The sequence below is a fragment of the Diadema antillarum genome, unplaced genomic scaffold, assembly GCF_040938485.1.
Source record: "Diadema antillarum isolate AM-2024a unplaced genomic scaffold, OU_Dant_1.0 seq00000710_RagTag, whole genome shotgun sequence".
NCBI classification, from domain to species: Eukaryota; Metazoa; Echinodermata; class Echinoidea; order Diadematoida; family Diadematidae; genus Diadema; species Diadema antillarum.
In genome coordinates, this window is record NW_027271614.1 from 23,384 (window position 1) to 36,565 (window position 13,182).

Sequence of the window (13,182 nt, forward strand, 5' to 3'; positions counted from 1 at the left end):
TGTTAACAGCATTTTGGAGCTGCTTTTAGATTGATACACAGTAGATTATTGTTCATAATTCATATTGATTGCCCTACATGCCTTGATTTTTTGCTTTTTGAGATTTATATATGGTGATGCCAGCAATATGAATGTAATGGATCGGCTTTGAAAATGTGGACACATCTTATTGTAAAACCACTAGGTGAGTTCTAAGCAGATATCTAGTAAGGGGCTGCACTTCTACAACTTATAAATTATGTTTTAATAATTGCAAACTTATTCATGATAAAACACACGGTCATCCTTGTTTCCTTGCATGAGTCTAGCCAAACAGAGGGAAATCTGTGCTTTTAATGTTAATGTGATCTTACCTCATGTACAAGAAAGTCATGCCAACCTCACTAAATGAAAATCACAAGTCTGTATTGGACTAGGGGGTGGACATAAATTATGATACTTATTCTCAGCAAAATGCATGCCAAACACACAGTTGAACTGGTACTTCCGTGCTGGTGTGAGTGATTTAATGAATAGTCTTTGTTGGAGCACTGTGGATAAGGCTTTTGACTATCTCTTATGGCGGTCCATGATTTAAATCCTGCCCAGCGTGTACATCCTTTGACAAGATGTTTTATCTGCTAAGTCTCTCTTGACCCAGCTTTATAAACTGGTAGTACTTAAAGCACTACTGTCAATCACTTTACTTACATTATGGTCACTGTTATTGAAAAGCAAAATGAGTGTGGCTATTGTATGTGACAAACTTTGATACCTTGAAATCATTCTCTTGTGTAAGACTTTTTTTTAAAGAAATACATGAGAAGGGTAAATTCAATTTCCTTGTATTCATTCTTGTGGATATCCTCGTATCTATTAACTGAAGTGAAGAGATGTGAAATTCTGTTTTGTTGTGAGCATATTTGTCTTTAAAGAAAGTGCTTCTGTCACTTTGTGTAGCATAAGTTTCAGGATATGTGCAATTTATGTAACAGAAATTGTATCAAAGGACCGCAATCTCTGGTTTTGTGTGGATGTAAATAGAATTTGATGCAGTACGTGTTGAAATATGCTCATGCAAATGTTGTTGTACCGTTAAATGCTATGTCTGTTCTACGGAAAAGCTTAATTACTTCAGCCCTGACTTTGCAGGTCAAAGTCACGGAGGATTCTAAAGATATATGTGACCCGCCACAACACAGGGATCCGAAAGTCGCCAAGAATGACGGACGAGCCAAGAAAATCGTGTTTGAAGTCAGATCATCAAATTTGGTCAAAACCATCCAATTTCTGTTTTTGGCATAATTTTGCAGTCTAATGTTTCGTCTATCACTTGCCGAAATTTTGAAGCTAAATGATCAAAGGAAAGGCAAGAAATTAGCATTTTTCTGGCCCATGATCTTCTGACTTTCAACAGAACAGAACGTATCTGAAGATTTGGATTTAGCACCGCAGATAGACTCCGTCCCTAGCAACGAGAGAGTGATCGTATTGGTCAGTGCATGGCATCCAGGTTACCGATTGGTTGTGTGTGGACCACTGGCGCTAAGCTTCAATGAATATCGCGGAGGTTGCTATTGTCAAGAGGTGAAACTTGGAATACCTCCTCTGATCACGATTGTGTCGGAAAGAAAACTTTGAAGGCAGTTTTCTCAAAGCGCTGATTTTCTAGACCACTCAACATGGTCTCATAAAATCGACAATATCTCCACAACCGAGTACTTTTATGAGTCGTATTATAAATGAAATTAAAGTGGAAGAGTAAGGGAATAATGTCTTGTCATTTTCAAAAAATTGACCTCTCCGTCTTTCGTATCTCTTTGTTGTAGCGGGCCACATATGAGAACAACCTGCCATCAGTTCTTCACCAGTGGCTGTCATCTTGTGTGAATGGTAGTACAAATGTACTGTATACACCGTGTATTTAGCGAGTCTAATTTTTTGCGAATTGGGACTTCCCGACAATTTCACAAGTGGTTAAATTCACGATCGTGGAGTACAGTGCTGAATGGAGAAATGTACGAGTGCACATTCATGTCGGGATCACAGTCAATAATTTTGGGTGTCTTTAGATTTGCGAATAGCAACTGATGTGCAAAACTTATGAAAATAAAACCCTCATGAAATATTTGGCGACTACACAGAAGGTGTCATGTGCAAGGCATCATGGGAGATCTCCTACAAACATGTGATCATTTAAAGGTGGAAAATGATGTTTCATGCATTGACCTTTTTTTTTTCAATGTGCAGATTAAGTCTTCAGCCATTGCCAGGATGCTGATTCTCCTGAGCAAGACTTATTTGGAACTAATAGTTTTTCAAGTCCAGAAACAAACAAACAAACAAAAAAACCAAGAATACCTTGTTAGCAGGAAGAGAAGTACGTGAACAGGGGTGCTTGGGAATGATCCCAACATTGGAATCTGTCATGTGTACAATATGATCTAGATAGGCAATGAGCGCAAGTCCGCGCAACCTTCGAAAATATGTAAATGTAGCATTGCGCTGTGTGCAAATGCACATGAGTACAATTGTATGTTACTCTGGTGTTGCGCATGAAATGTGGCATGTTAAGGAGTAGAAATACAGCTGTACATCTCTGATTGCTAAATGTCTCCATAATGTGATAGGCACATGGGAAATCCACTGCAGGCATGTGGAGACACAGAGGGGCATGAGCAATGGCAGTGATCAGACATAGCATTTGCAAATTTCATCTCCAAATAGAATCAGGCAGTGCAGTTTCGTGTATACCACAAGCTGTTCTTATGTCCATTTTTCCACAGACAGTGGCATGTGGTAATCAGATTGGCTCTGGAAAAAGGGCTGCTAATCTGACACTCATAATCCTCGTCAAAGTCGTAACAGTTTCAGGATGCAAGTAGAAACAACCGAGAAATTCCAAATCTTCTCACACCTGTGGGAAACCATGAACAAGACATCATTGCACAAGTGCAGATGACATTTGAGAGTTTAGGGTCTGTCTGAGTGTCCAAGTAGTTCTGGTTTTATCCTCTGCTGCAATAGTTTTGTTGACACAGGTAAAATTCTCCCGTTTGTGAGGTTTAGGATCTATTTACTCTCAAGGCATGATTTGTACTATATGTAGATGCGAGAACAGCAATCGTGCAATGCCATATGCATAATATAACAGAGCACAGCATGGATTACATTGAGAAAGAACGATGTACGGTTCCGGTTGTACCATGTGTGATGTAGTTTTCAATCTCTGAAGATAGCTTTGTTAGTGTTTGTATATATATTTTTGCCAAAGATGAAGTTTTAATTGATCACATCGTCAATGTATAAGTTGAATACAGAAATCTATGTAGGATTACCTTATGCAAAATATGTTCATAATTTGTCGGCCACTAGTCACTCAGTTTTGGTGTTCTAAAAAGTAGGAACCCAGTCTGATTTTTTTTTTTTTGTCAAATGGGAAGTTCCCTCAAAGAATGCCTTACATTGTATCTTGTTCTTGTTCACAAAACGCTCAAGAAAATTATCCTCTGTGTATAGTATACGATTGTAAATAATATATAAGAAGAGTTCTTTATTTCACAATGACTTGTACGTACAATATTTAAGTGCATGAAAAGTAAAAAGATCTCCTGAATGGAATCTTTTGCAAAGTCACGGTGCAAGGTTTTATTTTGTGATCTCATAATGGAACCTTATCTAAGTGTCTGGGAATAAATGTCAAACAGGATTCTTTGGGCTTAATATCTCCATCCCTGTTACACACTGTGATATTAATGGACTATTAATGTGAAACATTTGATACTTGGGATGTCAAGGAATTTTCCTAAAGGCACATTATCTGCTATCTGCATGGCAATCAGCTAGCTACATGCTTCATTTTTGCCATACTTAGTTGGTGAATAGGAAAACAAGAAATTAATGTTGGGCTGTACATTCCAATGAGTGGTTAAATTTGGTGCGATGAATGTTGCATGCACATTATGTCTTCTTTTTTTTTCAATTGAATGCGGCTCTGATTTTTAACTGTGTTACTGTAATTTTTCATGTGCTGCATGGTTTCGGCTTGATGAAATGCATTTTCTAAAGATGATACCTCAAATAATTATCAAATCAATTAAGAAAAAAGAGCAAATGTGTCTATCCTATTCACAAGAGTATCCCAATGCATAAAGGGAAGTGATTAATATTTCTAGGCCATCTTTTGTGGAGATGTGAACTTTTGCAACAATGATCAACATCCCTGTGCGCGATATATATGTGTACATCCATTGCTGGTAGTTGCAGGCTCGCTTTTCATTCATGCCTTTTGACGCAAGTTTTGTTGATACCTATGTAGGTGTAATGTAAAATGGAGAAATGGGAATGATAGATTAGTTTGCTATCCATTGATTATCACCTTTGTGAATCATTTCACTTCATGTGCATGGTTGCTGAAATCTTTGCCCCTCTTGTTTGGTTGTGTGTTTCTGCTGATGTGTACAAGAAACACATTCTATTTGTCTTCGTACATTGGGAAGTCAGTCTTTGTGTGTGTGTATTTTCTGCCGTGTCTCAGGCTAAGTGTGTAAGTTATTTTCATTTCCGTAGCTATTTTTTAAAAAAAGAAAAAAAAATGCGAGTAGTGAGAGCAGTATTCCTCTTCAAGTTTTCGTCTTTTTGTCTGTCAGTGTTGCTACCCACATGTGGAAAGATTTTCTGGAATCGAAATCAGCGGACCTCCTGGGGACACGGTATACTGTCCTTCCAAAATATATATATATATATATATATATATATATATATATATATATATATATATATATATATATATATATATATATATATATATACATGTATATATTTATATTATATATCACCGCCGCATGGTGTCACCGCAAACCTTTCTCCCTCAAATAAAAGCATGCAAATATTACAGTAGAAACTCGGTATAACCAGATCCTTGGGACCAATACAATTTGTTCTTTAAATCAGATATCTTCTTCTGGCAGTAGTCAATAAGAAATGCAAAACAAAGGAAATAAGTTCATTGGAACCAGAGAAATTAGTTAGTATTTCAGTAATTTTTGTTATATTAGATATATTTATATCGAGTTTCCATGTGACTGTATTTCTTATACTATGCATTCCAGTAGTTTATGTCATGATTCCGTGGAATTAAAAACACATGAAACTCATCTCATCCACCCGAGCATGAAAAATTACTCGCATGAAAATATCCACTTTTACAGTAGACAGATGGATAATTAGATATGCTAGTACAGTCAAACCTGTAAATAGTGGCCACCCAAGGGAGACGAAAAAGGTGGCTGCTAAAGGCAGGTTTGACTGATTATATATTCATCTACCCATCTGTCTACATAATGTGAACGCATATCTTCAAAGTGTGTGAATGTGTAAGAGTTCGGAAGCATTGGATATGAGAGTGGGAGAGAGGAGCATGTTATAACCTCTTGGCAGAGGTGAAGCAGATGTTTTTTCCCCAGAAGACAACCAGGCCAAGTGGGAGAGACAGAACCACTGGGCCATTTCATCAATACAACACAATAGCCCAGATAGGCTGATGAAGTGCTTCAGGAACAGCTTTCCGTCAGTTTTGCAACTTTGCCATATGGAAGCACTTAGCGCCACTCTCTGAGGATAGTCTCGCTCATACAGACTCTAGTGACGTATAAACATCTTTTTTTTTTTTTTTTAGTAATGATGTGCTCATGCACTCAACTTGCCATTCTGCAGCTATTTCATTTGCACATGATATTTCTCAACAAAAATTGGATGCAGAAGATGCATTGTTTTGCTTGTTTTTTCATTTGAAATCAAACAAGAAAAATTAGTTGATAATCGATCAAAAGGAAACTTGTGAGGGAATAACAACCTGATGTACAAGTTTGCACACGACTGTGTGCTTTTTTTTAATAATCATGTCTTTGTTGTGAATCTGTGTTTTAAGTTCCATAACTTGTATGAGTTTGAGTCAAGATTTGAGTGAACATTCTGTCATTCCATTTATTTGCTTTTACACTTACGTATTAAAGGCAAGTTGAATAATAATGAGGTGGAATTGACCAAACTGTCACAATGAAATCAATATTAATATTTGGTGTGACACTGGGTGCTTTGTGGGATCACAGCTAACATACATGTACATACATTTTGTTCTGATTTTCCCTCCACAAATTGTGCACATTTAAAACCAGGCCATGCACTGTTATGGGCAACTGTAATTAAATCATGTGTTCCATCATCTACATGTAGCATAACTACTGGCCTCTCACTTGTTATATGCAGGGCCGGCGGAACTGGGGGGGGGGGTGGGCTTGCCCCCCCCCCCCCCCCCCCCCTTTATGTATGTATAATACATAGGAATGCATAGGGACGTGTAACCACTTCACCCCCCCCCCCCCCACTTTTTTCACCCCAGAAGTGGCATCAGAAAAAAAAAAAGAATGTCGTTAAGCTTTTGACGTTTGCCAGCCGATGGAGCATGGGTAAGGCCTTTTTTTATTATTTTGTTTGTGCTTGCGCCCCCCCCCCCCCCACTTTTGAAAACATGCCCCCGATCATGTGCAGTAGACCGTTTTAGTAATGCACATACAGTACTTGTATTCTAATTCTATGTATGATTTGTTCATAAAAGTTGCCCTTAACCGCAAAGCTTGGCAGAGTTTTGCCCTACCTAGCAACAACTAAGTGATTTCCTGCCTATGGAACTTGATGGGAGGCAACAGGTGAACGAAATGCTTCATTCCTAAGCCGTAGGAAAAGAATGAATTGAAATGAATTTTAATACATAAACAGAAATGGTCTTTGGAAATCATCTTGTCTAAATGGAATGAAAGCATTTTATGATAGTAAGATTTAGTAGTCTATCTTGCAGTGTCAGTCCTGCTGAAAATTGGGGGATTGATCGCAGTGCTTGCTTTTTTGAAACACAGAAACCACGGCAACACAGGATATGGAACACCAAACTACACCGTAATGATAATGCAATGGGCAGACTGCTCTGAAAGTATTCTGGAAAAAGACATTTTTATTACTTTGCAACACACTTCTAGAACGCACCGTTGTTGCACTACATGGGGGTACACTGAAAACAGACAGTCATTCCGTTTCTGCATAATTTCACATTTCAACACATGACTACATGTACTTCCTGATTTTCTTCTCTCTCTCTCTCTCTCTCTTTCTCTCACACACACACTCTTGGAGGGTGCTCTAATGTATTTATTTATTTCATTCTTACTCTGATTTAAATCATGACATACAAAAATCATGTGAGTTTTACGTGATTAACCCTCATTTCTCCTCCAGCTAAAGTGACTAAATTCTGGATAAAAGACATGTACGAATATGTTTTTTTTTTTTTAAAGAAAAGAAAAAAGATCTCTGGCTACAGTCAGGGCTACTCAATAATGGCCACAACAATAACACCAACAACAAAAACATTATAAAAATAGTGGAAAAACAGAATAAGCTCATTCCGTTGTTCAAAATCTCTTTCCTGGTGCTAATGTATGCCATAGGAAGTAAAAATGGTTACAGCCTTCATGATTTTTCAGTAAATTAGAACAAAAACATATTTTTGATGTAGCACTGTGCAATATAAATTGTACCTGTTTCATTCTGAGCATGTGATTTTACACTAATCTTTTTTTTTTTCTTCTTGTAATGGTGGTGGGTGTATTGTGCATGCTTTCTATATATCAATGGCCACACTGATGGAGTGGCATGTAGTAAATTAGGTTGGAGTAATTAAAGCTATGCTGTTGTTTCCCCTTTCTTTACTTTCCTGGCAAAAAGAAAAGGAAAAAGTTAATATCTTCTTTTGAAAACTGTAGACCAGGAGAAATAGCACAACTTTGTGGCTTATCAAAATTCTTCTTTCTTCATAGCAAACATATCCTTCAAATTCAGAGCAACCCGCAGATAAAGGGTGTACATGTATGTAGACACTTCCGACCCAATTCTAAAAGGAGATGTATACAAACTCCCTGCCTGAGGAAAGATCTGGGAAAATTTTTATCTCCCAGAGCCACACCTCCATTAAAAAAAACACAACCCCCCCCCCCCAAAAAAAAAAAAAAAACCAAACAAAAAACAGAAACCTTGCAGAATGACATTTAGCTATGTACCTTACATATACCTGCTAAGAATGGGATTGTCTATACACTGTATGTACTCGTTCAAAGTGGATTGCAAACGCACTCTGGCAGGGAAAAAAACACAAACAAATTGTCATATCATTGATACATGTATCTGTGAAAAGTTAGTTTGTATAGATGGCTGGTACTCTCATAGTAACTTCAAAGCTGTTATGATCAAATAAAAAAAAAAAACAGCAACAACTTTGGCATAATACTGTGCATGTACTCAGGAAGGGGAAAAAAAAAAGGCAAAACTAAAGAGGCAGCAATGTAAAGAACCTGAGCTTTAAGTTAATCACTCTCAGGTAGTTGTGTTTGGCAACAGCAAGTGTAATTGAGGAGTTCTTTTTAGTCCAAACCTGCTGCCTTCTTTTAAGTAAGGAGTGATTTGCAATACTTTACAAGCTCTGGAGAAGTAAATACAGAACTATTTGAAATAATGGTACATGTACACATTGTAGCAATGAAACATTTCTTGGAAAAATCTGAGCTGAACAAACCACAGGCTTAATGGTAAACATCGATACAATTATTGTATCATGTTGAGGACACTGACAAAAAAAATGTCTTAAGGGCCAGGAAGGCAAGTTGATTCGCAGTGCGAAAATGGAATCTCAGACTGTACACTGTGGTCATATGGCAACAAAAATACTGATAACATTTACATTATAATGATGGTCAAGCGCAAATCTGCTTTCTCATAAACTTGGTCCATAGCAAGTCTTAAAACATGATACAATGTAATAGTTTGATTTTGACAGTCCAATATATGATAAGATATTTTAGGAAATTCTGTTCGAGTGTAAATTTGGAATGTTCCCCCCCCCCCCCCCCCCCCCCCCCCAGCCTTTAGGCTCTAACCCTCCAAATCCAAGAAACTGCATTCTGCAGTTTGGTGCTGTATCTGTTGATTACAATTTTTTCAGGGAGAGTAAAAACAAAACAAAACAATAATTCTTGTTGGTTAAAATTTATGAAACTATGACCTCCCCTTTTTTAATGCATCATACAACAGAAGAAGGACCAAGGTGACTAGTAATACTGTCAGCAAATGTCTTACCCAGCACATTGCGCTATGCAAATGGATGAATGGGACCCTTGGAATTTCATACATAATTGCTTGTTTTGGTTTAAGAATTTGCAAGTTGTTTGAAATTGTTTAAATTCATGACTTAATTCTTAGATTGGCCAACATGTATGAAAAGATTAAAGTTTGTGTTTCTCTCTGAAATTGGCAAATCTAATGTTCTTTTCACATAGGATGGGCAGTCAAATTTCAGAGGGAGGACCAGGAGATAACTTCTGCAGCAAAAATTACCCCGAGACCTAATAACTTAACCAGAATTCTAGCTCTCGCCCTCAGTGTTAGTTTATCTTGCATCCGTTAAAAATTTCGCCCCCTTTCGCATGACATACACGTACCCCTCTGACGTCGCTGCCCGGTATGTATAGTTTATGATGTAACGTGTCACAGAACAAGGTGCCCTTGGGAAAAAGACTTGGTGAGAACCTGCACACCTTAAGAGCATGTCTAAAGATAAGAGGATTAGTGTCATTTTCCTTGTTCAGAGACAACTTGAACATTGGGCAACTTAACTAGACATGAGAAAGGAAAAAAAAAAACTTAAGCAGAAAAAAAAAAATCTATTTCATGCTGTATTCAATCTACAAGATGTCAACTATACACATGGTTTTTGCTAGCCAACAAAAAAAAAAAAAAAAAAAAATGGTTAAAAGCAAAGGAGAGAAATAAATAAAAAACATGAAATAGATAATGTGACTGAATGTAGCCAGAGTCCCAAAACATCTTCTTTTTTTCAGACAAGGCAGACAAAACAGGAATATGTTGGAAGATTTCAGATACATTGAAATGACTGACATTGTCCTTCAGGACGCATACTCATCATGACTGGCCACACAAGGAAAATTTCCAGAGACTGAGAGATGGACAAACAAACCATTTTCAGTCTGAACAAATAGCACTTGCATTTGCACTATGTTGCACACATTTCCTCTCATTGCAGGGGTCTTTTGCTACACACATACCCTGCTGAAAAGACTTGAAATAATATCAAGGGCAAAAAAAGTCCTCTATATATTGTGCAGAATGAGGTGTAACTTGCACAGGCATTACACAACAGTTTTATGAAACTGACGAAGCACCTCGTAAATCAAATAACAAAGGATGAGGTAACGATCTAAAATGCATAACAGAGTCTGGTCCTTGGTAATGTTAAATATTTCGAACAAAATAATGGAATACAAAAGAAAAATTGTTTAAAAAAAAAACAGTGTTGGTAGACGCCTTCAGTATAATGGCAAGACAAGTGATGTTGCAATGGATAAAAAAATGTAACAAACTATATGAACTACACATAGAATATCGACATTCAGTGAAGTTAGACTTTCAATACGTATTTCAAAACCTGTGCAACTACGTATAAAGTCTACAAAATACTTTTAAACAACAACAAAAAAAATCTAACAAAATTTTAAATGAAGGAAAATCATAAAAGGCTGCAGTATACTACACGTAGTATTCATCGTGCTTGTGTATAAACTAGACACGTGCACACACACAAGATAAAAGTCTTTGCATTTTGTGCTTTGACGATGAGGAGAGAAATCATTTGAAGGGACGCACAGACAGATCTAGAGACCGCTAAGACCGATGAATGTAGCAGATGTACAAATGTACCAATATGAGCCATCGTGGTTTTGCTTCTTGCACTTTTGGGCATTTCACACATAATATACATTGTAGATTGTAAATGGACCAAAACTGTGGAGAATTCATTACGGCCTCCTTTCCAAGCTGGTAAAAAGATCATACTACACTATCAGTGACAAATAAAACAAAAAAGGTAAATAAAACATAGAGTGACGAACACCTGTGTGCAACAAATGTATTGTTCGGTGCCCATAAACATACAATTTCCTAATAAGCTTTCAGGAAAAACAGACTAGCATAGTTAAACTTAAAGCTTCATATACCATTAGACATACAGTAACACTTCTACAGGAGCACAATAACATACATGTACATAAACATACATGTACATGTGTACTTACTTTAAACTTTAACATTATCATTCTACCAGTGGGTGTATGTAGCATTTCTATTACAGCTAAAACATCATATTTCTTCATGTCACTAACACTTACACTCATACACAGTGTACATGTAAATAACTTATAAAAATGCCAGCATTTTTACATTATAATAGAGCAAAAGGCATAAAGTCTCTGCATGTATGTACATCATCAATGGCACAAACACAAACCGTGTGTGCTTTGCATAAGGACACATATTCATATATATTTTCAATCCTCTCTTGCCTCCTATTTTTGCTTTCTAAAATAAATGAGTTTATGTATCTCTCTCTCTCTCTATAATCTAATTTCATATAAAACATACTCTAGCTACACACAAGATTCTCTGGGAAGAAAAATAGGATTTCCTTTCAAAAACAAAAACAAAAATAGACTTGCTTCTGAGTTTCTCGACTGTTCGAAATATAGAGCGCCACTCGGTACTCGGCAGAAAAGTTTGCAAATGACGACGGGATAGAAATTCCTTGAAATGTGAATTAGTCTCTGGGTGCACTGGCCATTAGTCTTACAACATGATACAGTGTTTGAAATACATAAGTTATGAGCAAAAATCCCTTCTGTAGTTTTTAAAATACATAATTTATGAGCAACATTCTTCCCATGGTGGTCTCCAGTGCCTGCTGTCCCAAATACATTGATGCATTCCCTCATGAAGCACAGCTTTGCAGGACAAACTATTGCGTGGCATGTCATGGAGACAAACAACAAAATACTGTAACTGCACAAACACGCTCTGAACCTGCCCAAAGCATCACCTTCTGGGGCAACTCCAAATTGCATAGCAACTACCCACAAACACTAAAGCCAACACGCATGTGTAATATAACCTTCAACTCCCAAGGCAGTACATGCTAATAGTTCTGGAATGCAACAGAGTGTGGTGTATTTGACACTTGACTGAAACACCTATGAAACAGCTGGGGCTGAAGTCTAATCTACTGCCCTCCCCACCTTCACAAAGCACACCATACTTCATGCTACAATCTTTGAACACCATATACATTCACATGAGTTCATGCAACAGCACAAACATTGCCAAACACAATACTGGAAAAATTCCCCTGACTGACATATTCTTTTATGCATTCAACGTAGAATTGCACATCTTTCGGTGAACCTTGAGAACATTACCACTCCAGGGATAAAACTGGAACTTTAGGAATAAACTGGTCTGGCATGCATGTTACAAGTCTCTTTTTGGATAAAGTGCATTTTTTTCCTGAAAGTATAAACAGTGAAAAAAGAAGAAGATATAAATGATGGCAGACATTCAAATTCCACTGTATAGATAAACACTTTGTATCCAATCTGTCCTACCAACACAACAATGTTCACAAATTCCATGAACAGTGATGATGATGATGATGATGATGATGATGAAACAGCATTTGTATGGCGCCATTTATCTGTAGAAACATTCAAAGGCGCCCACCTCCCAAAAAGTGTCACACATCATACACAAAGTTGCTGGAAAAGATAAGTCTTCAGTGCAGACTTGAATGTATTGAGGCTGCTGCAATTAAGAAGTTGGAACGAAGGAAGCATAAAACTAGAACACAGAATTGCTGGCATGGCTGATTACAGCACCACCCAAAATGAATTGCACTCATTTTATATCTTCTTCTCTTTTCTTTTTTTTTTCTTTTTTTTTTCAGTGCCAGTTGTTCAAGTCATCTATCACCTTTACCATGTACACATGAAAAAAAAAACAATTATATAACCATGTGATAATGCTGTACCACACAAAGACAGCAATGACAACAAAAATAAGCAATTCTGGCATAATATCAAGCTTTTGTCCCTCGTAAAACTGACAGTGGTGCAAGTAGCTTGCAGAGAAAGCTGGAGTTGTCCACAATCTCTAGATGCATTTTTGAAGAATGCATGTATATGTGACCATGCATCACAAAACCAACAAAAAGTTGCACCCCGTGATTTTAATTGAGGACTCAAAAAAGGTGAAACG